The 24,537-nt window shown below is 45.3% G+C and overlaps 1 long non-coding RNA gene across 1 annotated transcript in view; it reads left to right on the top strand.

The window, feature by feature from the left end:
• Positions 1 to 226: 226 nt before the first annotated feature.
• The window catches only part of LOC135384077 (uncharacterized), an 82,301-nt gene continuing 57,990 nt past the window's right edge, over positions 227 to 24,537 (top strand). The window contains exon 1 of the long non-coding RNA XR_010420232.1: positions 227 to 386. This is a non-coding gene — a long non-coding RNA (uncharacterized LOC135384077). The remainder of the gene's footprint in view (positions 387 to 24,537) is intronic.

The following is a 24,537-nucleotide window of genomic DNA, read 5'->3' on the forward strand; positions in this document are numbered from 1 at the left end:
AGCAGATCGCCATCTCAGGCAGTTGGTTGAGTCACGTGAGATAGATAAGTTAGGAAAGATGCGCATGAGCACACCCACCACGATGCTCTTGCACAGACGAAAATGTTCATCGATAAGAGCGACCAGTGTGGCTGGCTGATAACGTGTTGGGTGTGAGGTGCTATCTCGTGTTTGCTGGAGGGCGCCGTGATCTTGTGTTGTCTTTTTCCCTCTTTGGCCATTTCTTGTAACGAAGTTTGAAAGTACGACGTTCACCATGTTGTGTCCTCTTACTCCTTCGTCGTCACGTCTTCAGTGATGCACTACAATTTGCTAATAAGTGGTCCCTTAGTTAAGTGAACGGGTTCCCTAGGGGTGAAGAAAGGAGCGATATAACTGGCTGAGAGGTAAGGTTAATCTTTGGATCGTGGTTTGTGCACGTGTGGCTGTTTTTAATGTGTGATGAGAGTACAGGAACATTGCAGGATCATTAAGGACGTATATTAGCTCGGTAGAATTTCCGCCTATCATTAACATTACGTACTGGTACGTTTCCGGGATTGTAGAATATCCAAATTAAATAACGTGTCTTCGCCATGTAGACAATTTTCGTTCTATCAATCTCAAATTTTGAATTTTCGGCGCTGATGTTGTCAGATTTCCGTCACATGAAGCCCATTTCGTAATTTTGTGCAACTTGCTTCTGGAACAAAACTTCTCTTGTGCAGCGCATGAAATGTTGTCTATTATAAATTATGAGCTAGCGTCCCTTTACGCCTGTGATTGAGTTATGTTGACGTTCGGATAAGCCACGAAATTAGACCACACGACTGGGTTTCAACTTTCGAGAATATTTTATGTTAGTTGTCCCTGCGAAAACCTGCTAAGTCCGAAAACAAAGCTCATTGCTGAACTAGTAGCCGGTACATGGGCACCCATTTCCGCTGTTTCGTTCTTCGTAAGAACAACAGTAGCTGGAGCTGTACGTATTGGTCATGCTGACCATAAACGCTGTGTGACGCATGAGGTAATACCTCGAGGATAGCAAGGAAAGTGTATGCTCTTAACAGATGAGCCACACAGGAAAAAAATGAACCTAGCATAATGTTTATAGTGAAGGTTTATGGTCTGAGTTCGAGTTTTACTATATGTAACAAATATGTCGGAACATGTGGCGCGTATCCCTTATTCATCATATGAGTAACATGTCCCCTCGTACATAACACTCGTCATTTATTTACAGTTTGAATTATCAGATTGGACTGACATTAAATGCGATTATGTCGATGCGGGTCTCAGACTAGCCGCGTAAGATATATGCGGTACTTGAATAGCGTTAACGTGTTCAAAGAGATGGATATCCCACAAAGTGGGCAAATTCGCTTGAGTTCATAATCGGGGGCCTGTACTATGCCTGAGAACTGTTATCATGCCTGTCCTGTGGCAGTCTACGCCAGAAACAAACATGCAAAAAACGCAATCGTTAACAACGCCAGGTGTTTTGCCAAAAATAATGCTTCTTCTCGTGTAATTTGTAAAATACTTACGAGTTACGCAATACAGAGTGACTTTATGGAAGTTTTAAATTGCTCTTATGCTCAGACAGTGGGAGCGAGGGTGCACATTTCATGAGCAAATGAGTTGTGGCGCTCTCATACGCGGAAACTGTCATTCAGACGAATGCCATTAAATATATCCGTACAGCACGACACGAATGGCATTAAGACAACTCTTTACACACTTGATGTCATTTTTCGTGCCCGTGTGGCAGGGGTACGACACTGCTTCTGGAACATTGAACTGTATGTGTAATGGCTTCTTTGCATATGTGTCATGCCTTGGTTTGCTATTACCTATAGCAGCTTGTTTAGATTACGAGATTGAATCAAACACTGACGAGCGCTTCGTTCTCTTTTCTGTGACGCTAATAAAATGTGTGTCAACACTGTTTAAACTTGCAAACCGTAGCGATATTAGTCTTTACCGCCAACTTCAGAAACACAGAGAGCTGCCGGAGACAGATACACACATGATCACTGAAACACCTGTTTTAATGTCCTTTGTGGATGCATGCCCTTGTCGATATAGATTGGGTTAAAATAATAGGAAACTGACGATGATTGGGCAAAGAATTATTTGGTGGAAAGTTCTGGAAGTGCTTTCCAGGAAGTAGCAGTAAGCATCTATCTCCTGGAATGCCTTTCTTGCGAGACGTGGCTAATATATTCTGGAAGGTAAATGATATATTCAATAGTATAAACGACGAATGCATTCCTTGCACTAATTAAAAGTAGAACAGCGAGAGCCACGTCTATACTGTAACCCAACACGTTGAGGCAACATGCAACAGGTAGCGCTGTAGCGCCACGAAGCTTAAAAAATATTGTTACGATATTGCTAGAACGTTACATCAAGTCTTTATCGGTGGGAATGTCTAAGTTGGTTTCAACCTTAAGAGATTATGTCCAAACAGATTATTGTTGACGCAGCCTGGTAGACATACGGCTAAAGATATACGGTAGAATTACTTTGAGACAGAGTAGTTGCCGTTACTAGCTGCTTCCCCAATAACTAGTTACTTCTATGTTACTTCCTAAGACTGCCTTGTTCTAAAGTACATTGCGACAGAGTGCCGAAATACCTACGGACACGCTTTCTTCCACTTACCAATGCAAGAATAAAAATAAACTTCATTACGCTGGAAGGTTATCCACGAAGTTTTGAGTAGGTCTTGCTCCTGTAAATATGTTAGGAGTTATTATTAAAAAGTGGCTGTATCTTTGGGCATGGTACCAAACGCGTTCACAATGCGGTGGCTTTATAGGGCAACCATTGACGGGAGACTCTTCAATCTGGGTCACTGTCACGTTGGCCTATGAAGCTACAGATGAACCTATAATATGGTTAGCCTTATACAAAGCCATCGCATTATATGCGACCAAAATCGAGGGTCAAGCAAACTTTGCCGCAATATTCAAATAAATATGACATACAGCGTGAAGCTCGCTCAAGAAACATTATTGTTCATATGCTTCTTCCTTTCCATCACAGTTTTTCGTGAGGCTTGACTGATGATGTCCGCACATATTTAACGGACGATTTTTTTGCATTGTTCGGTTGTTGGTCTTTCTCTGTCCACGTCGTCATTTTAGTACGACAGTACGCACGTGTCTCAGACAGCCGCTACCTGATTGCTTCCAGAGCTTTACACATATACCCATTTAAAAGTGGACAAACAGGCGCGTGTATGGAGAATAGGAGCAGTGCAAGGCGAGGCTTACTTGTCCATGCTTGACTTTGACGATGACGACGAAGATGACTCTTTGGAAACGCTCGAGCTTACGCTGGAGCCCGGAGGAAAGTTTGGGTCGAACAGGAAACCGAAATCCGTCGCATAACAGTAAGGGACTACAGCCAGAAACAGGATTACGCAGAGTTGCGGGATCTTCATCGTGGACCTGAAAAGGGAATAGGTAACAGGCGTTTACCAGGTGGTGCCAACGCGTTTGAGCATATGATTCCCCTTCGTTGTTCAGGGCTGACAGTTTCGGGAAGAATTTATGTCAAAGGCAGTAGGTCAACGACACTCAACAGACCATACCACATAAGAAGACGAAGAAACCACAAAATTCCAGCATACGATTATTTCCTATGCTATGTGATTCCGCTAACACGCCTTTCTGTGTTCAGGTTCACTAACCTTTTGACGTTGGACCAGAGTCAAGACACTGCGCTGTGGAAGACAGGTTGCATTCACTGTTGTTGTTTTCCAATCGTAGAGGTCTATGTTCGGTGTGGGACGCGTGGTGTGCCGCACTTGGCAGAGTGCAACGAACCTCATTCCATAAAAGTGACACCTGTCGCGGCGGCTGCATTGCCGCCTGAAATTTGGGTCACATAATTACGCTGTACGTTATCTGCCATTTAATGTTGTCAGGTACACACGCTACTACAATAAATAGTCGGATACCACCTGCGTTGCCTCGATTGCGCTGGGTACTAGAATGCCTACTGTTAGCTATCAGCCAGTCAGTTTTTTTTTAATGCGCGGTACCTTTAGAGGAACAGAAAAACTAGTATGCACTCAAGAAAAAAAAAGGTAAATTGAGGAACAGTTACAGCTTCTAGTTCCTTGCATTGCAATTACTCTGTCATTTTACATCCTTGTTCCAGCCTTAAGCTTCCGTAAGCTTAATGGGAGACTCCGCACCAAAAACGTGTTGAGGTAACAGTGCGACGGCAATCCGTACCGTATGATATTTCAATGAATGCAATTTCTCATCCCAAAGTGCCTCAGATAATTGGAAAATGAATATTTCCTTTGAATAACTAGGCGCTTCTCCACGGAAGAGCAGTTCAGCAACACTGGGCTTCGGGTATTCTTCGGGTACTGCTTTGTGTCGGTTTTGCTTTTATCCCTTGCGAATATTTTAGAACAAAATCGAGGAAGCAGATGAGGTCAAACATGTAGCGCGAAGAAGTTACAAAGCGCGTGCCCGAAAAACAGCCGGTGGCCCACACGGCACTACCGGTGACGTCACGCATGGTACAGGAGGTAGGAGACGGAACCTTCAGAAGTTTCGGTTTCATTTTGACCTTCTTAGCTCTTTTGAGTCCCCGACTGCCAAACCAACTTTATTTCTCATTACAGAAGAATGTATCGAACCCATTTACAAAGGTATTATAGTAGTTCCGGATTATCCCGGATCCTCCCTTTAAGGTTATCCCTAAGCTTCCATACATTGAATCCTGGAATCGACTAATGGATGTGGAAATGCACATAGCCTCCTAAATTAAAATTACTAGAATTACTACTCTGTCTCGTAGGATGTAATGCGTACAATGTCACAGGATGATAAACGCGAATGAAACGACCTAGTAGTATCCGTGGCGGCGATGTCGTATAGGCGTTCACATGCAACGTGATAATGAATGGCTCCTGGTATGAACCAAGCGGCGTCAACTAGATGCGTGGTCATGTCATATCTAGTGAAAAGAGTGTCTTTCTTCCCTTCACGCGTAAACTTTTGCCCAGCTTCATCGTGAACCTGAATGGGGAGGCCTGAACCTCTCTCCCACCATCGGTCTCTGGGTGTTATACTTGATCGTACATGCACTTTCGTTGTACGCCCAAGTGAAGCACCTTAAAAAAATGGGATGACGCACAAACGAACGTGTTGAGGTTATCTTTCAGGGAACGGACGGGGCACGACATGACACTGTGTATGGACTACATTCCTCTCTGCTGCGGCAAATACTTGTAAGAAATAAAAATGAAACAAACACACAAGCCTTGACGTTTTTATCAGCGTGAACAGTGCCTGAACGTGTAATGGCTGAGTATAAAATGCTCACTCAAAATGTGGAATACTGACTCTAGTTCGTGAGTAAGCTTGCAAGCGGCGGATAAAAGGAATCATAGCATTCGTCGAGATTGACAACAGGAACATGTATGACTACGGTATTTGCTCATACTGACCCCAGCTGTATTGCCAGCGATATTGCTAAACTGAACCGCCGCTATAGAAACGCCTGTAGCCACAGCGAAATTCCTGAACAGGTGTAGCCACAGCCGTAGCCGTAGCCAAAAGAAAATGTAGGGATTTTAAAGCCGTTGCGATAAATGAATAGTTTGCATAGCCAAGCACATTTCGGCAAATCCATGAAAGTAGTGCCGCACCAGATTATAGCTTCATGGCAAGTCTGTTGGAGAGTTTCCGATCGGACCCACAGATTCCTGAGCCGACCAATAAGAAACGCAGCCCCCACAACCCCACACACACAAAAAACTGAAAATGAAATAAAACAAAAATAAATAAACAAGAAACGAAAAAGGCTGCACCTTTGGCCAATTTGCGAAAAGCGGTTAAATGCGGTAAGCTTATTACGTACTCTGACTCGCTGAATGTGTGCTGTGTGTGCGCCCAGCGATTCCTACAGTTTACACTCGCTTGGTCGAAACTTTTGAACTACACGTTGAATTCCATCATCAACTCTGTTCATCTCTGTTCATAATCTCTCATCGGTTTGTACTTTCTGTGTGTAAGCGTACTGGGATAGCCAGTTCGACTTAGTCGAAACTCACATCCCCATTTTTTTTCTTTATCACATCACCATATTACGTAGCCTTAAAGTTACGGGCGAACCTGTACGGCTATCGACGCTGATGGGCCCTAAAAGGCTATCGCTGGTAACGCAGAAAAAATGGGGCATGTGCTCTTTGTTAGTCTTTCAGCGCAATGTAATTTCGTCCCACGCCCTCTCTGTACCAGCGGTGGTGGAATAATTCCACGCGGAAGTCTTGTTTTAAAGCACTAACCTCGCATCTGGACCTAATTGCAGAGTAGAGTAAATTATTACCCTTGCTGCCACAAGCGTACTTGTTGAACGTGATACCTATATTGCACACCGATCCATTCAGGTCGAACACGTGTGTGTTCGACGTCAGTAAGTTCCCTGTGGCTTGCACGCCCACATCACAAATCTGTCATTTGTACGCCGTGGCTTGCACGTCGTCGTGATTAACACCGTAATGCTGCCTTGCCGAAAGGAGGTCACTGCACTATATTTATGTGAATGTGTACACGTGCTTCGATATGTTTTTGCCGTCTATGCCTTTCTCTCAGATGTAGAAACAATTGAACTGATGGTGATCGCCATTTCATCACCTGTTTGCGGGCATGCTGTTGCGTATAGAGAACGGACATTTTCAACCTTCAATTTGAAAAAAAAAAAATCCTTTTGATATCGGTGACTTCCTATTATGGGAGCCCATCTTCCGGTTTGTAATTGCCAACACTGAAGATGGTCCAAGTGTCAGGGATACTCACGCTTTTTTAAAATGTGATAACACTCTGGCAACTACAACATGCTTAAAACAGCTAAAGTAATAACGTTTTAAAATCCATTCGGGTATCATCGTATAAGAAATGAAATACCTTGACATTCAACCGGGCTATATCTAGCAGGGGCTTCAGCAATCAGGGAGTGGACCCAGGTGTTTATTCATGAGTTCCTTACGGTTTCTGATATGCCAGGATTCGAGATGTTTCCCAAAATGCTTTGTTGGGCTAGTTGGTAAGTCATTGCTAGACCGTGAAAAAAAAAAAAAAAACACAGCGCGAAAATGACAACCACGGGAGAAACATGAGACACACACCGGGTTTCCTGTAGCTGCGGTGTGGTCTTTGACAAAAGTGTTGTTTTTAAGATTTTTAGGTATGTTGATGACTTTTTAATCGTTCTGAAAAACCAAGGTGATCACCAATATAGTCAAGCCGCTGCGGATATTGTGGGGGTGTTTGGAGCTATGGGAATGGGACTTTCCTTTACCTGTGAGTTGCCTGAACGTCAAAACCTGCAGTTTCTGGACATTCAAATCATGTGGGAGCGCAAAACAGTGTGCTGGCGCTACAGGCCGAGGGCCAAAAAGGACATCTTGCCATTTGATTCTGCGCACTCTAAGACTGCCAAGAGGGCTATAGCATCGTTATGCTTGGAGTCCGCGCTAAGCAGGTCATGTCCACATCTTATGCTGGACAGCTTTAATGATCAGCTGGGAAGGTTGCATTCTGCGGGTTTTCCTGACCGGGTTCTTTTGGCTGTCGCGGAGGCCTTGTTGCAGAAGTTCAAGGGTAGAACACCAGGGGGCAGACTGGCTTTGGAACGGAATTCCTTCAGACCTGTAGTTGTGCCCTATATACATAGGGTAACCCACAACATGAAGAAGGTGGCCAACAAGTTCGGTGTTCCTTTGGTGTTCTCGGCCCCGTGGAAACTGGGAGCTCTTTGCCGGAAGGTCAACGGCCCTGCAGTTGATGTGAAGAGTTGTGGTAAAAAAACATACGTCGCCTTACGTGGAATGTCGCGTAAGTGTCGTGTACGAAATTCCCCTCTCTTGTGGTAGAGTTTACATCGGGCAGACAGGTAGATGCATCAATGATAGAGCTAGGGAGCACGAAAGATCGTTAAAAAGTATGGACAAATCGCACCTACCCACCCACTGTAAAAAATGCAAATGTACCCCCGATTTTAAATCAATTAGGATTCTGGGCAGGAGCAGAGATAAGTTTGCCCGTAAACTTTTGGAGGCCTTCTTTATCGGAAAGAAAGGTTCTCTCTGTATCAGCGATACATCTATCTCGCTTGCCTCGGGTGAGAGGCGGTTACTTGGACAGGCGAAGAACTAGATTGTGTAGCAAAAATTTTTAAGTTGTTTTGGTTGTTTTTATCTACCTGCTTTCCTTTTTTGCGCTTTCCTGTTTCTTTCCTGTAGCTGCGCACCCTTCAGTCCAGTAAAGTTTAGTTGGAGCAAGCGCCCGTGTGTGTCTCATGTTCCTCCCGTGGTTGTCGTTTCCGCGCTGTGTTTTTTTCCCGGTCTAGCGAGATGTTTCCTTATTCTCCATCGTTTGCCAGAATGTTCCCGGTATCTAAGTTGTGACCTGTTTATCCCGCGTGCTCACAAAGCTCAGTTTGCTTGTCAGTGTCCTTAATAATGTCAATTGCGTGCTGTTTCATTCTGGTAGATAGCTCCCTACTGGTTTCCGCGATGTACGATGCTCTGGTACAGTCCTGGCGGTAAACCTCATACGCAACCTCCCTCTTATCGTTTACAGATATTTCATCTATAGGATGATTTAATAAACGTCTTAAGGTTGTACGTGGTTTGCATACAGTTTTCACATTTATCTTAGCTGGGCTTCTTCTAATTGGTTCAGAAACACCTTTTATATGCGGTTGTGTTGCATAAATTTTCGTTTCTTGTGTGTCTGTTCTACTTTGCGGCCTTTGTTCTATCCTCCTGTAAACATCTTTTACGAACGATTCCGTATAAGCTCTGTTGCGAAAACCTAAGCTTCCACTCAGAAAAAGAATGACTGCAAGCACTGCTCTATAAGACCAGCTTTAATGGAAGCCGTCAAACGTCATCGAACAGAAAAAAAAAAATGAAAACAAAAAATCGAACAGTAAGCAAGCGCACAGAAAGACGAAGAAGCTCACGTCGTTTTCTTCATCAACTCTTAGTTCGCAAGCCAAATAAAACAACAACATCCTCACCCAAAAATGAGCTAAAGTTCGTCGCTCATTTTTCTGCTGTTTCTAACGGATACAGTAGCTGAACTGCTCGTCGAGTAAGCTTTCCAGATACAAGTCGCAGTTCGCAATACCACAATAGGCCGTCTCGTCCTCTGAAGAGTTGGGTTATCCGGGCCAGTCTCCACATGTGCCGCGGAACTTTATCCTCCTGTACTAGCACAACATCTCCTTGAGAAGGTCTTGTTGTGTTGCTTTTGGGGTCCCACCGATGAGGTGACCGCAATTCCAGGAGGATAAAGTTCTACGCTTGTGGTTTTTCCTGACTACGTTTATCTCTCAGGAGAACAGTCCCAGAAGAAGAACTGTCTCTGTTTGGAATATCGGCGGCTCTCCTCCTGAGGCACTTCCCTTCATACTTCCGTCTCGGTTTCGCTGGATTTTCTACCCGTGAAGGGGTAGAAAATCCATGAAATTTTCTTTCATGGAATGAAAATTAGAAAATTTTCGGCCATGAAGGGGTATCAGTTTCGTTGAGACTCAGTGGAAAAATGCTCCAATGACACCTTTCCTATTGCGAACAAGTCTCCAACTTTCTCCTAATAGCTATTCCGTAATACCTCTGCAGCCGACCAATAAGTGTACCAGTGAGCTTCCCCTTTCCTCCTAGTCCTTTGATAGCTTTCTTCAGTTTTCTACGTCTGCAGCCAACCCTTTTCTGGACCTGCCCAGTACACTCCAACTTTATGTTCTTCTCGTATATACCTTTCACGAAGGAAGCTCTTGGAATCACTGTCACCATAGGACTCAGTATTGCGTATGACCTACTTTCTGGGCCCGCTCTCGAAAACTCTGTACCATTCCCACAGGCTCCATATTTGGCACAGAATCTCGTGTAGTTTGACGAGCACTGATGAACGGGTCCAGGTCTACACGCCCTACACTGTTTTCTGAAAGCTTTTCGAGATTGCCGCACGCCTTGCTGGAAGAGGACACTATACCTGTAAGTCTAGCACTTTTCCTGTGTCAATAGACAGTGCTGTACCGCAGACGTTTAGTGAGAAATAATGTCCACTTTTTTGCCATGCCCCATCGACTGAAACTCCACGGTCAACAAAAGCATTAGTGTTTTCTAGCTTCAAAAACTTTACTACTTCAGGGGCCCTTTTCATGAAACCATGTGCTGAGGCTTCAAGTACTCCTTGTGACCTAAGTTTACGAAACCTGTACCCTGCTTTGTTCATATAGGTGGATGCATGTTCATTGCCGCACACAGCCGAATAGAGCATCCCGTCCTTTGCCAACCTGTCGCATTGCATAGACAAACCGCGTGTTGACTTCAGCAACTTTCCCTATCTTCTCACTGGCTGTTTATGGGACTCAGAGTTTAGACGGCTGAGTACCAGCTGGGAACACGGACCATGTCTCATCACCTGCGTAAGTTGCACACCAGAACTCACGCATTCGGATAACCTTAATAATGCAAACATGTCCGAAACAATCGCCACATTCATAATTCGGTTTACGGTTATCTTCTCTTCCTTGTTACTCGACGATGTGCAAAACGGAGTTGCTGGTTTGCGCACGGTATAGCGGTTGCTGCACATGAATCCTCTACCTGTTCGGTACCACATCGACGCGCTTTGTTTCCTTGGAAACCTGTTGCCATGAAATTTTCTCTTCTTGGGTTTACCTGAGCGGTATTTCATTGTAGGAATTACCCTTCTAGAGTAGCAGAAACACAACACAAGAAACTAAACAATCCCAGTGACACCTCACGTCATTGACACGTCATGAACATTGAAGATAAACAAACTATGGTGAGCCTTCTAGCTCACCATGAACAAACCGCCCTGTTACGACTAGGCGGAAAAGAGTGTTGCCAGATGAAGCTCTGGTTCAACGAGATAGCATGTGCTGCAAAAAATAAATAAAATATGAGTTTTGGGTTTGAATATGGGTTTGAAGCTTAAAGACATTAAATCATAGAATGCAATACCTGCTGCATTAAAACAGCCATTTTTCTTTACCATTATGAAAACACTTGTTACAGCAAATAAACACTTGTTACAGAGCATATTGACTTTCGATATTTTCGCTCTTGTATTGTCAAGCGAGACGTCTTATTCTTCGTTGCCTGACAGTGTGTAGTTCATAACCTACCCATGCTTACGTGAATACTAAAACATCACATCGATATGTCTTTATTGGTCGCGGTATTCCTTCAGTTCTCAGAAAAAAAAGAAAAAACGTATAACGTCATCACGATGCCAACCATGCCATCATCATCCAAACCTGACCGGGCGCCGCGCAGAAACCTGGAAGGTATAGAAGAGTGAGGTGAAAAGCAGGTTGGGTTATACACGGGGTGTTTTTTTTTAAATTCGTTACCGAATTTTTATAGGTAAACACTAGCGGAGCAAAACAGATGCCGTTTTCGGCAGGCGGGTTATACGGCAGGGCGGACGCCCTGTAGGACAGCGTATGCAACTGCTGGATGGCTAATAAGCTAAAATTCATTAACCTATTAATTAGATGTTTTCTTGGAAATGCGGGACCGCGGAATTGGAACCTGTCATTATTCACATCCATCGTCCTTATTAAACATCATGAGAAGCGAACGTACTTCGAGATATAATTTGTGACCAGCTCCCGTGGCATAGCGGTTAGAGTGATCGCTTTCCAGCCGAGACTGGGAGGTGACACGGGTTCGAATCCTGTTACCGGCTGTGCTGTCTGAGGTTTTCTCTGGGTTTTCCGAAGACTTTCCAGACGAATGTCGGCACAGTTCCCCTTGAAGTCTGCCCAGGACGCATACTAACCCCCCTGTCCCCCACTCCTTCCTGCTGTCCTCTCTTCATCTGTCCACGTCTATACGCCGCTCATAGCCACAGTTGCTTCGCGGCGCTAACACGGAATTAAAAAAAAGATATAATTTGTCAAATTTAGCTACGCAAATGAGTTGGAACTACGTACAATACTCGATCGCAGGAAGAGCGACAGGCAATCCACGTGAGAGATGCCACGTGCTTTGGAGCGAGAGAGCTGATTGGAGTAAGCGCTAATCTGATACCGCTCTCCATTCCAGATAAGGTGAAGGTCGATTCGTTTCTGTGCTCAAAAAACTTGTAGTTCTAGCTTCGCTCATTTGCATAGCGGAATTTGACATTTTATATCTCAAAGTACGTTCGCTTCATCAGGGCGTTTAATCAGGTCCGTCGATTTGAATAATGACTGGCTCCGATTCAGCTATCTCGCATTCGGCAGAAAACGTGAAATTAATAATTTAATTAACTAATTTTAGCTAATTAATCGACCAATATTTGCATGCGCTGCATAAACGGCATATCTGGGGCTCGCATTTTTAATATAAAAATCTGTGGTACTTAAAAAAGATACCTTGTATGTGTGCGCGCTGTAGCCAGCGTAATAATATTTCCATGTGCAGTGGCATAGGCGCAGTTAAAAGCCTACAGTCAACAGCCACCACCATTTCGAAACCTGGACTATTGTTGCTTCATGCCGTTCAGGAAGCGCAGTCGTGCGTTCGAAATACGGATGGCTCCTCACCAGATGTTTCTTTTTTTTTCTTAATCATTGAAAGTAATGGTTCTAAGGATGACGCACACAACACAGGCATGAAGGTGCCTAAGAGCACGAACAATTGAAATATGGCATTGGACAGCGGCGGGATTTCAACCAGGCACCTCTCGATTGCAGGTCAGACGCGTTAACCAGTTACTCTTAAGCTGACACTCATTCAACTAACGGGACACGCACTCACGCTCTTCACATTCTCTCCTAAATTTCTTCATACACGCACGCACGTGCACACACACACATACACACAACACAGTTGTACGAGGCGGCGACATCTGGTCAACATGTTGGGAAGTAACGGTTCCGAGGCTTCACAAGCTTCAAGGTGCCTGAGAACACGAACACTTGAAATGTATCAGTCGTCAAAAAAAAAAAAAAAGCCAGACGGCGGCGGGATTTGAACTACGCATCTCTTTGCCGGTTGTGTGCGCTAACCAATTACGCTACGGTTGCATCTCCGTTTCCAGACGACTTATCAAGGGTCCTCATCCAACTACTCACTCTCTTCACATTCTCTCCCATATTACTCTCATTATTCTCATACACACACACATGTATACAGCACAAGTACGAGGCAGCGGCATCTGGCGAACATTATGGAAAGTGACGGTGTGAGGCTGAAACACACACCGGACGAACACAACATGAACCTCAAGGTGACTAAGCACGTGAACAATTGAAATACGGCGGACGGCGGAAAAGTGAGACATCTGCGGGAGTTCAAACAAATGAATTAGACAATTTGAACATAATTGATTCTAGCGCACTTAACCGGCAATTGAAAGAGGCGTGGTTGAAAATCTTGCCGCTGTCTAGCTGGCTTTTTCGATGACTGCCACATTTTAATCGTACTGTTTCTTAAAACGTACACTAAGCCCGTTTTCCACCCGTGAAATGTGAACGCTGCTATGTGAGCTACTCAAAAGGATGTCACATCTGAGCAGCAGGTAGAAAGATATGCATTGATGTGAAATTCGTTTGAGATGGTTAGTACAGCCAAACTAACACTACGAACAGTGTAATACTTACTCACAATACGTTCATATGGAATAACTACCGAGCACGCGCTCGTGCACTTCGACCTTTATTTATTTATGGGCAACAGTGCATTTCGTTGGGAAATGCGCCGGGAGGTTACTTAACACCCGTGGCACACGGGCATGTTTGAACTCCTTCCCATAAGGGGTCCTTTACAGCCCTTGAAAAAACAGCCATTTACGGGCAAAGACGTCCTTTACGGTCCTTGACAAATCAAATCAGGGAGAGGCCCGAGCCATTAGGAAATCCTCTGTTTATAACACGGTATAACTATGCTTGGACAGCACAAGCGCTGAAGCCAATATTTTAGAGTTGCATATATTGGGCTTCTTTAAAAATGTGACCGTAAAGTAACTAAGTTATTTTAATGTGGCAACTGTAGCTCTAGCGAGTTACATTTCAAAACGAGTAACTGTAACTAACTGAGTTACTATGTTTTTGCAGGCTAACTGTAACTGTAGCTTGGTTGCTTTTTTTAGTAACTTACCCATGACTGAAGGGTTCTATAGTCCCCAAAGAACTAGAATTGCATTTTTCTTTCCTGAGGGATTCGATTCACCAAGCCAGAGAACGCAGCTAAAGCGCTTTCTTCCAATCGAATGTAACTGTTGTCCCGTGCGCGGTCATTTGACCCATGTCGGATTAGTGACGCCCGTAATATTTTATTCTGATTACTTGTTCTCTATTTTCACTTTTTTTTTAATATTACGAATAGGTTTTAAAATAAGCAACAATTGTTTTTCAGTCAACCGCCATTTCAATTCGGGTCTTTACTTTCCCGTGCACCGCATCCCAGTTTCTTTAACTTTTATATTACACACACTTTTATTATTTATTTATTTATTATCCCATAACATTCAAAATGTTCATACTTACAGGGGAGATGACTTTCTTGTACATCCTAAAAAGGAGAATATAACATGCATTGCCCCGTTCACTCTGAAACAACCACTTAAAGGATGCGGAACACATACGTTGCACGCTTCGCACGAAGAAGGGGCTGCTCTGCATCATTAATGGGGTCCGCTGCTGCACCTTGACTGAAATGATAACCGAGTATTCACTCTATTTGGAACTGCTGTAGGTTCAGGTAGCGCGAACATTACAGAACGTAACAAATTTCTCGTCCAATTCAGTCCATTATCGTTATTAGGGCGTCCACACATGCATTCATAAGTTTCTACAGCAACATTCAGGATGGTTTCCGCCTGTCGATGCATATTGTCGCCTAGTATGGTACGAATTAAACTGCACGGACGACAGAAACTTACGACACTACGTCGACTGGAAATACAGCGAGAAGAACGGCAGCGATGACAATGTAATGGCACAGTCCCATAGTTTCCTCCTGGAAGAAAATCGCCATGCAGCGTAAGGTGCTATATGGTTAGAGCAACGAAGTTATCTGTCTGTCTACGCTTGTACAGGGCGGGACAAATGGTTACTGAACATGCTCCGGCGCATTTCCTACTCAGAGTGACACGCCACCAGCGAATAGGACCGTACGGACTTGTAAACATGTGACTCGGTTACCTGGGCACATGTCTGTAGTCTGTACGGTCCTATTCGGTGCTCGCGTGTCACTCTGAGCAAGGAATGCACCTGGGCGTGGTCCGTAAATTTCCGCCCTGCATATTGCAACCACATAGGGCACACATTCCGCTGAAAAAAGAAAAGAAAGAAAGAAGCAAATTAGAAATAACGAGAAGGGGACCACAACACGTTTCAATGAATAACTGCGCCCACTTTTCTTCTGCTGCGCTACGTGCATATTCTTGGGAGGAATGGAACTAATATGTGACATATATTAATTTAAACACGAGAGAAATTCTGTAGCATGCACCTCGTTCTTTTGAAAAACAGTGTACGGACCACTCACTTGCTTATGCTGTGGTCGCGTTAAAATGTCACGAGTCTTCGTACTCACCGTTCTTCGAGTATATGTCACGAAGTGTTTTGATGACGACGCATGGGGTCGTATTATATACTTGCAGTAACTCTCTCCCTCCATTTAACAGACGCGGAGGTCGATGGCCTCGTCCTCCAGTTCCGCAATCTGGTTATGACGTTATGGCGGACATTCCACCTGTTGTGCGATGGAACCAGCAAACTAGGGCAAAGCATTTCACAATACTTACCTATGTATTTAAGTGAAATTGTAAAGTACATGAGTCTATCATGGAGCGGGTACCTACCTTCGCGGTATTTCGTTTTGTAACGCAACAGTTAAATAAATGTTGTGTTCACGAACGTTATTCACGAGTATCTACAACAATAATTAATAACAAATTATGTAATACAAGCGCAACAATAATAGTCACAATGACCACACATAACATATCATTGAGTGAAGAATTCGGGCAGGGGGAATATGTTTATTTTAAAAAAAACGAGGAAAGGTTAGTCAGGCATAGGCCGACTTGCTATTCCTGCCATAAAAAGAAAACGAAAGAATAAGAAAAGAAACACACACAGACACAGACGCACAAAAAGGCTGGTCGAGAGGCCGGTGGGGAGGAATTGGAATTTAGGTGTACCAAATGGCGATTAATTAGTGAATAAGTTTTCTGAGGATGGAACTCCAGATATATGGATTGCGTTCTATTGGAAAGTATGCAACATATTTTGGTCATGTTTGATGCTCGTGCGACCGCCTGTGCCATGAATTGCGCACTTCGTTTCCATGCACTCTCTAACCCCCGCGAAGTGGAACGGCGGAATGCTGATCTACAATAAATTGTACGTCTTCGTGGTGCCACCTGGAGAAATTTGAAGGAATTTAACAAAACGAAACTTCTACAGGGAGCGTTTACAAACGGTTGTCATGAGGACCTAGACGTGATAGGCGAGCTGACAAAATGAGCAGGTCTCTCTCTCTCTCTCTTTCGTTTTTTGACGTGAAAACATGTGTGAGTTCGGTTTGGTAGTCCGGTCAAACTTTACGATGCAACGAAATTCTGCGGAATTTCATGACGCGATATCTCGGTCAGTAAACCGATAGCAACCAGCCGGCTCAATCCAGATAGCTTACACGTGTGAGATTCTAGCTAACAAGGTTATTGTGGCGGGTGACGCCATCTCTGGGTGTGGCTGGCGCGTGCCAGAGAGACGGAAATATAGGGGTACGAGTACCTTGCAGACAGTCTATCTCGCGAACGCGTGAAGCTAGGACACCGATCAAGGTGTCGTTGGAAAGTGCTTGAGGGGTGCTATACCTGGACGTTTGCGATATCGGCTTCACCAACAATAACCAACATTTTATAAATTTGCAAATCTGAAATTTCAAAATTTTCCCAGAATGTCGGCATATACGACACTAAAATATGATCAGGGTCGAAGGCAATCAGAAGAAAGGGCGCCTCGAGAGGATCCCAAAAAGCTCGAAAGTCCAGCACCGAGCGATCGAGAAAGCCACGGGAGCGAAAAGAAAATTAGAGGCGGAGGCAAATTCGACTGCCGGCGCGAACAGCGAGCCCTTAACCTCTAATAATAAATGTCTAATGAATAGAATGACTAAATGAATAGACTTGTATTTCTTTCAGCAAAATTCCGCAAAGGAGTCGGAGCTGGTGAATTTTTCATGTAAAACACTGTACGGCTCGGATACGACTGAGTCCGTTTACCGTTCCTTTTCTTTTTTTTTTAATTTTGGGTAATGCCAATTTGAACTGTTCAACTTTGTTATGAACTTTGTCGAGGACCTCTGTGGATTGCGTCTAGCGCATTTTCATGAGTTCAACGTGCTTTGGCTTTTCTTCAGCTTTTATGGTCACTGGACATTCTTGTGCACATTGGGGCTCCTTTATTGATATTTGTCACCAGCCCTCCGAGGATAGTGAAAAAGATTCCTGCCATGTAGATGTGCTTAGATGAATATGACTGCTTAGGTTTAATGTTGCTTTATCAGGGTGTTGAAAAGTAACAAAATAGCCTTTCCCATTGGGCATATATGGGAATATCCGAATATTTCACCACGGCATAAATTGCTAGTAAGAAAGTCTCGGAGGCTATTCACAGGCAGACGCAGCTGTCTTTGAGTCGTCAGATCACAAAGACGATGCGATAATCGAATGCGTAAACAGGTGCACGGTCGCGCGCTCTCTGTTTGGAACATGATGGCAAGTCAAGGAAACTTCCTTGGAGCAAGGGGACTGTTCTATTTTTGCTATTTTCTTTTATGTGCCTTGTGCCAAGACTTTCATCCAGGAGCGACGTCAGGAGACAAGTCTCCTTCCAAGTATTAGAGCAGTATTTCTCGGTAGAGTGTTGCGTGGTTAAGCACGTGAATAATTTCGCCATATCTGTGGAACATCTAGCAGGCTCAGGCAATAGACCTCTCCCTGTTTGTAAACAAATTACGTCATAGTGTTCGACAGCGCCACCAATTTGCTAGAGTTGAACTACGCCAGAAGCTAGGGGGCGGACAAGGTCGCGCCCGAAAGCCACGGTCTTGAGGTGATGATGATGGTCACTGGAAGGGACGCGACCTGCTTTTCTTTCAATAGGAGGCAGCGAACAATTGCCCATTCGTGGAACCCAGCCCTCCCCTTCCGATTTCTTTCGGTTTCAGTCTGTCTAGCAACGTCATGATGACGTTCCTCGGGTAAAAGTCTATTCGATGCAACAGGAGTTTAAATTATTTTTAAAAATGGAACTTTAGAAGCCAGATGGTGCCGCATATGGTATTTTGAGCGTACGAAGTTCAAATGCACTCTCTGAAAAGAAAATTGTGCGTCGCACGGAACAATCAGCGTGATTAATCTTCAGACTTCGCAGGTAATCTGAGACGCGACCGTCTAAAAAATTGGAGTTTCAAACTTAATTTTTGTTCCGTTTCTCGTCTTCTTTCATTTTAGAACGTTTGCAGACACGTAGGTGGTTGTGGTGGCGGTGGGGATGCTTTTCGTAGTCGGTCACGCTCACGCAGGCAACGTCACAACCGTCGCGGGGGGATCGTGGCTCCTGTGCAAACTTCACAGGGAACTGTGGCTATATTTGTCTTAACGTGTTTGAAGAAAACCCAGGGAAAACACCCACACAGCACAACCGGCGCCCGGACAGACGAGTAAGAACACATTTCTCAATCGTTACAACCAATTAGCAAATGATACAGGTCATTAAGCGTCTGAAATTAAATCTGAAAATGCATCAAAAGGACCAGAATTACGCTGTAAATGAAACAGAAATACACAAGAATGCACTTTGTAAATTAATTTAATTATGTAATACGTTATAGGTTCATATTTAAAGGCGAGCGCGATCACGTAAATTACTACCCGCACGTCCTCAGACGCTTTCAGACATATGTCGGCACAGTTCCCTTAGAAGTCGGCCCAGGACGCACATTTCCCCAGGGCGTCAGTCGTGACGTTGCCCACCTACGTGAGGCCGACAACGGCAAGCCTTTCCACCACCCACCACCACCCACTACCCGCACCACACCAGGATGTCCAGATTTTCTAATTTTCCATATAAAAACTGAGGAAAACGACAAAATAATGAGTAAGTTAAGGTGGAAACAGATCAGTTTAGTGACTGCGGGTAATGCGGATTCAGCAGCACTCCCCACGGGTAGACGAGCCTTTCACCCGGAACACGCAGCGACACTTCATTTCTAACCACACATCGCACAAGTGCGCGGGTATCCGCCTGTATACTCGCGCCCGCGCTCACTTCTACTCATATTTGACTGGTTAATAACTCATCCAAATTACACATCGCACTGCTGTATGTTGAAGTAGCGCGTGGCCATGCCCCGCTATACTCTCGCACCCGGCTGAACATCAGGCCATAGCTGGGCTCTCGTTACATGGTGATGGAAGGTCTGGGCAGGTGAGGACAAGAGTGACACCGCTGCAAAGAACGAACACAGTCGATGTGGCGTGACGAGAAAAAACGAAACGCTCAGGAGCGCGCTGCTCAACATTTCAAGATGTGACAACAATGCAAAACATACACAGAGAAAACACTCATCAGCCCACTCAGTGAACGTCACAGGCGTTGGGCAAACCATCCTCGAGAACCGGCGAGTAACAGTTCGGGACATTGCATCGCACCGCAATATCAGTGTCTGCAGTGTGGTGTCAATCATTCACGAGCACTTACTGGTCTGCAAAGTCCGTGCAAGATGGGTACCCCGATACCTCACTAGTGACCAGGAAGGAGCGCGTGGCTGTCTCTGAGCAGCTGCCGAACCGGTTTCAATCCGAGCGGGACGAAATTTATGCAATAAATCATCACATGTAACGAAACCTGGATGCATCATTTAACCCCAGAGACAAAAAGCAGCAGCATGGAACGACGACATAAGGCTTCCCTGCCGCCAAAGAAAAGTAGGATGCAACTGTCTTCTGGGCAGTCCATGAAAAGTGTCTTCTCGGACACACGGGGTGTTATCGACATGGGCTCTTTGGATAAAGGAGCAACGATTAATACCCTGTACTACTCCACGCTGATAAAACGTGCCGTACGGAACGCAATTCGCAACAAGAGGCCTGAGATGTTGTCCAGAAGTGTCATTCTTCTTCATGACAATGCTCGGCCTCCCACTGCGAATTTGACGTTAGCAACATGGGCGTACCGAGAGGGTGGCAAGGGGAGACGTGGCTCGCCCTGGAACACAAAGGTCGTTTGTGAAAATAGTGCGCTCTTTAGTCATGGGTCGTAATGATTATTGTCAGATGTCGCGATAGGAACCTCTGAACACCCACAGAGTGCGCAACGTCCGCCTCAAGAAAAAGATGTTGTAGGGGGTGGGGGTTTGCACTTTGCCCCCCCCCCCCCCGCCCTCCTGGACGCGCTTTACCCCCCTTGGAAAAATATTGGGAACGCCCATGGTTAGCAACCGTTGCCGAAATTACGATAAGAGGTTTCCCCACGCCATGATTTAGTTCCAAGCGATTACCATTTCTTTGGGGCCCTTATAGCGCATCGTGGAGGAAAGATGTTCCACACAGATCGAACTCCTCCAGAGAAATGTCCTGCGGTGGCTGCGGCAGCAGCCCACTTATTTCTACGCAAAGGCATCAAAGAGTTGACACAGCGTGGCAGCCGTTCCTAAATGCGCACGGTGAATACTTTAAAAACTAACTTAGTTTTGTACATGGTTAACGAATTTCCCACTGTTATCTAGAGAAATAAAAATCTCACTCATCATTGAACGACCCTTGTATATCATTCACATGACACCTCCTTCACCGGGAACGCCTCCACGGTATGTCATGACGGCTACTGGGAGCGCACGGTACTGGAAGGGCTCTGTAGCAGTAAGGGCGCCCGCCACAAACAATACTTTCAACAAACTCTGAAGAAGCAAATACATTTTTATCCGTGTATTCTTTTGTAGTTAATATCAGGCGCTAACTCTCTTATGAATGACAAAACGGGCGAAGGGAGCAAAAAAATGATGAGAAGCATTGGTTTAGCTCAGCAGTGGGAGGGTGGCGCTCAGATGAGAAATGCACTCGACTACACTAGACTTTCCTAAGAATTTCTCGAAACAAACCCCCATACACTTTACTGGACATTCTCCAAATTTGTCAAGCTGGACAAATTTGGGGCTTTCTCCAAACTGTACTCGAAACCGCGTATTGCGTATCGTAGGACACGTAGATGGGCTGACCCATAAATCAGCCAGACGTGGCCACTTGGTTCGAGAGCATAATATAGAGTCGATGGTGATGATTGGAAATACATATTCCTCAATATCCTCGTGCGTACGTGATTCCTAACGTATCGCAGACGCCGAGAAATGTACCGGCGCCCACTCGGCCCCCAGACAATGACGGGCTACAATCATAGAAAAACACAGAATCACACATGTGCGACCACTCCACAGTAGAGAACTGGGATTAATAACTATGCTGACGGCGGAAATTTCTCCATATTTGTTGAGCGTTGTTGCCGGAAGAGGCAAGCACGCACAGATGGTAACCTGTAACCCGTCGGTATGACACCTGGCGGGAGACGCACTAAACAACATAGTAGCGCGCCAAACAGTACACGTGGAACAAGAACACAAGAACAACACACAAGAACAACGAAGAAGAAGGGGACAAGCGGTCTAACAACTAACTTTTATTTGCGAAGAGCATGGCCAGGGAAAAACCACAACACAACACAAAAGAAAAGAACAACCGTGACACCTACAACGCCCTCTCAAGGAATGCAAGCTCTTTTTCTGATAGAGCGATAGACGCTTGACTGATGCACGTGTCATCCTCGGCCTTTACAATCCCATGAGCCTCTATAATCTCACTTACAAATGCCTTACCAACAACCCCCAAAAGAACAGTCTTATCAAAAAATCGGCTCACACGTGCAGCGGCTACAATGAACTGCCAGACGGGGCCGACCGAACCGCATGTTCTCTTAATCTATTGTTCACACACTTTCCCGTCTGGCCGATATAGCATCTTCCACACGACAGCGGTATCTATCGCAACATAAAGTGAGTAGAAGACCCCGTGATGGCAGACTTCAGACATCCTACAGCAATGCCTCTCTTAATAATTTTTGAATGGTAGGAATCGAAAGATAACAAGGCCTTCTTTGACCTCGGGGAGTACGACCAACAAACGTGCTCTTCTTGCCTGTGTAACTCTAAGCCCAAAAAAAAGCAGTCGCCTATCCATCTGTTCTTCATAGGTGAAGGTCAGGCCGTGAGCTGCAGCACTGAACGCCTCAAGAATCCGTCGCCGTTGAGACGTCACAGTCAAAACTTGATGAGATGGCCGCTCCAGAAAGAGAACGTTGTCGTCCACATATCTACAGACCCGCACAACACCAAGGCTTGGAGGACACGCACTGAGTCGACAGTCCACATCCGAAAGAAAAATATCGCTCAACAGTGGAGCGACACAAATTCCTTTTTTTCTTTTTCTTTTTTGCACATACAGCGACCGCCCATCAGCCACAAAAGTGGCAGAAACATGACGCTCAAGCAACACGACGAAATCCTCCACCGACATGCTACACACACTCTGGAACCTGTTCCTCCCAAAGGCCTGAATCAGCTGCCCTTGCCCGGCCCTTATCTGATCCGGGAATCGGGGGAGGTTATCGAACAGTTGGAATCCCAAGACAGTGCAGTGAGTTGGCTGATGTCTGTAGACGTCGAGGATCTTTACTATTCCGTTCCTCACGCGCCTGTGTTTGATGCGGTGAAGGCAAGAATTGGGGCCTTTATGAGGAACAGGTTCCAGAGTGCGTGTGGCATGTCGGTGGAGGATTTCGTCGTGTTGCTTGAGTTATCGAACAGTTGGAATCCCAAGACAGTGCAGTGAGTTGGCTGATGTCTGTAGACGTCGAGGATCTTTACTATTCCGTTCCTCACGCGCCTGTGTTTGATGCGGTGAAGGCAAGAATTGGGGCCTTTATGAGGAACAGGTTCCAGAGTGCGTGTGGCATGTCGGTGGAGGATTTCGTCGTGTTGCTTGAGTTATCTTTCTGCCACTGTTGTGGCTGATGGGCGGTCGCTTTATGTGCAAAAAACAAAAGGAATTTGCATCGGCTCGTGTGTCGCTCCACTGTTGAGCGATATTTGTTTTTTTTTCGAATGTTGCCTGTCGACTCAGTGCGTGTCTTCCGAGCCTTGGTGTTGTGCGGGTCTGTAGATATGTGGACGACAACGTTCTCTTTCTGGAGCGGCCATCTCATCAAGTTTTGACTGTGACGTCTCAACGGCGACTGATTCTTGAGGGGTTCAGTGCTGCAGCTCACGGCCTGACCTTCACCTATGAAGAACAGATGGATAGGAGACTGTGTTTTTTGGGCTTAGCGTTGCACAGGCAAGAAGAGCACGTTTGTTGGTCGTACTCCTCGAGGTCAAAGGAGGCCTTGTTATCTTTTGATTCGTGGCATTCAAAAAATTGTTAAGAGAGGTATGGCTGTAGGATGTCCGAAGTCTGCCATCACGAGGTCTTGTACTCACTCTATGTTGCGACAGTGCCTTAGTCAGGTCTCACGGCTCGTAGAGGCGGGGTTTCCCGCAGCCTTGATTACAAGTGTGTGTGAGACCTTGTTGAAGTCGGTTAGGGGAAAAGGAAGGGAACGAAGCGCCAACCTGGGGGAGAAGGGGGTAGGGATACCGTACGTGCATGCGATATCCCAAGTATGATGTATCCGTGGTGTTCTCGGCGCCCAACAGGCTTGGTAGACTGTGTCGGGTTGTCAACTCGCAGGCTGATCGTCCGTGTTGCAGGAAGAAGCATGCACGGGAGTTTGTTGAGTGCAGAACAGGAGTAATTTATGAGATACCGCTATCATGTGGTATGCTATATCGGCCAGACCGGAATGTGTGTGAACGATATAGATTAAGAGAACATACGGTTCGGTCGGCCCCGTCTGGCCCCAAGCAGCAAAATGTACTGAAAGTCGGGTGCAATAGGGTTGGACGGGTAGGTGGAAGGCCTTGAACAGACTCGTGAAACTAAGGAACATCGATAAGACACATACCGTCCACCCCTATTGCACTCGACTTTCAGTACATTGTGCTGCTTGGGGCAGTTCATTGTAGCCGCTGCTCGTGTGAGCCGATTTTTGATAAGACTGTTCTTTTGGGGGTTGCCTGCAAGGCCCTCGCAAAGGAGATTATAGAGGCTCATGCGATTGTAAAGGCCGTAGATAACACGTGCAGCAGTCAAGCGTCTATCGCTCTATCAGAAAAAGAGCTTGCATTCCTTGAGAGGGTGTTGTAGGTGTCGCGGTTGTTCTTTTCTTTTGTGTTGTGGTCCATGCTCTTCGCCATGTTGTTTGGTACGTACCAACTAGCCCAACTTGCTGTTCTCGGAAGACACACCTGCTTGCTTTGCCACGTCTAGAGACATATAGAAACATAATTCCGTGTACTCTTCCAACAAGAATCCACAAATTCCTGCATCCATTGAC

This window comes from Ornithodoros turicata, chromosome 2, assembly GCF_037126465.1.
Source record: "Ornithodoros turicata isolate Travis chromosome 2, ASM3712646v1, whole genome shotgun sequence".
NCBI classification, from domain to species: domain Eukaryota; kingdom Metazoa; phylum Arthropoda; class Arachnida; order Ixodida; family Argasidae; genus Ornithodoros; species Ornithodoros turicata.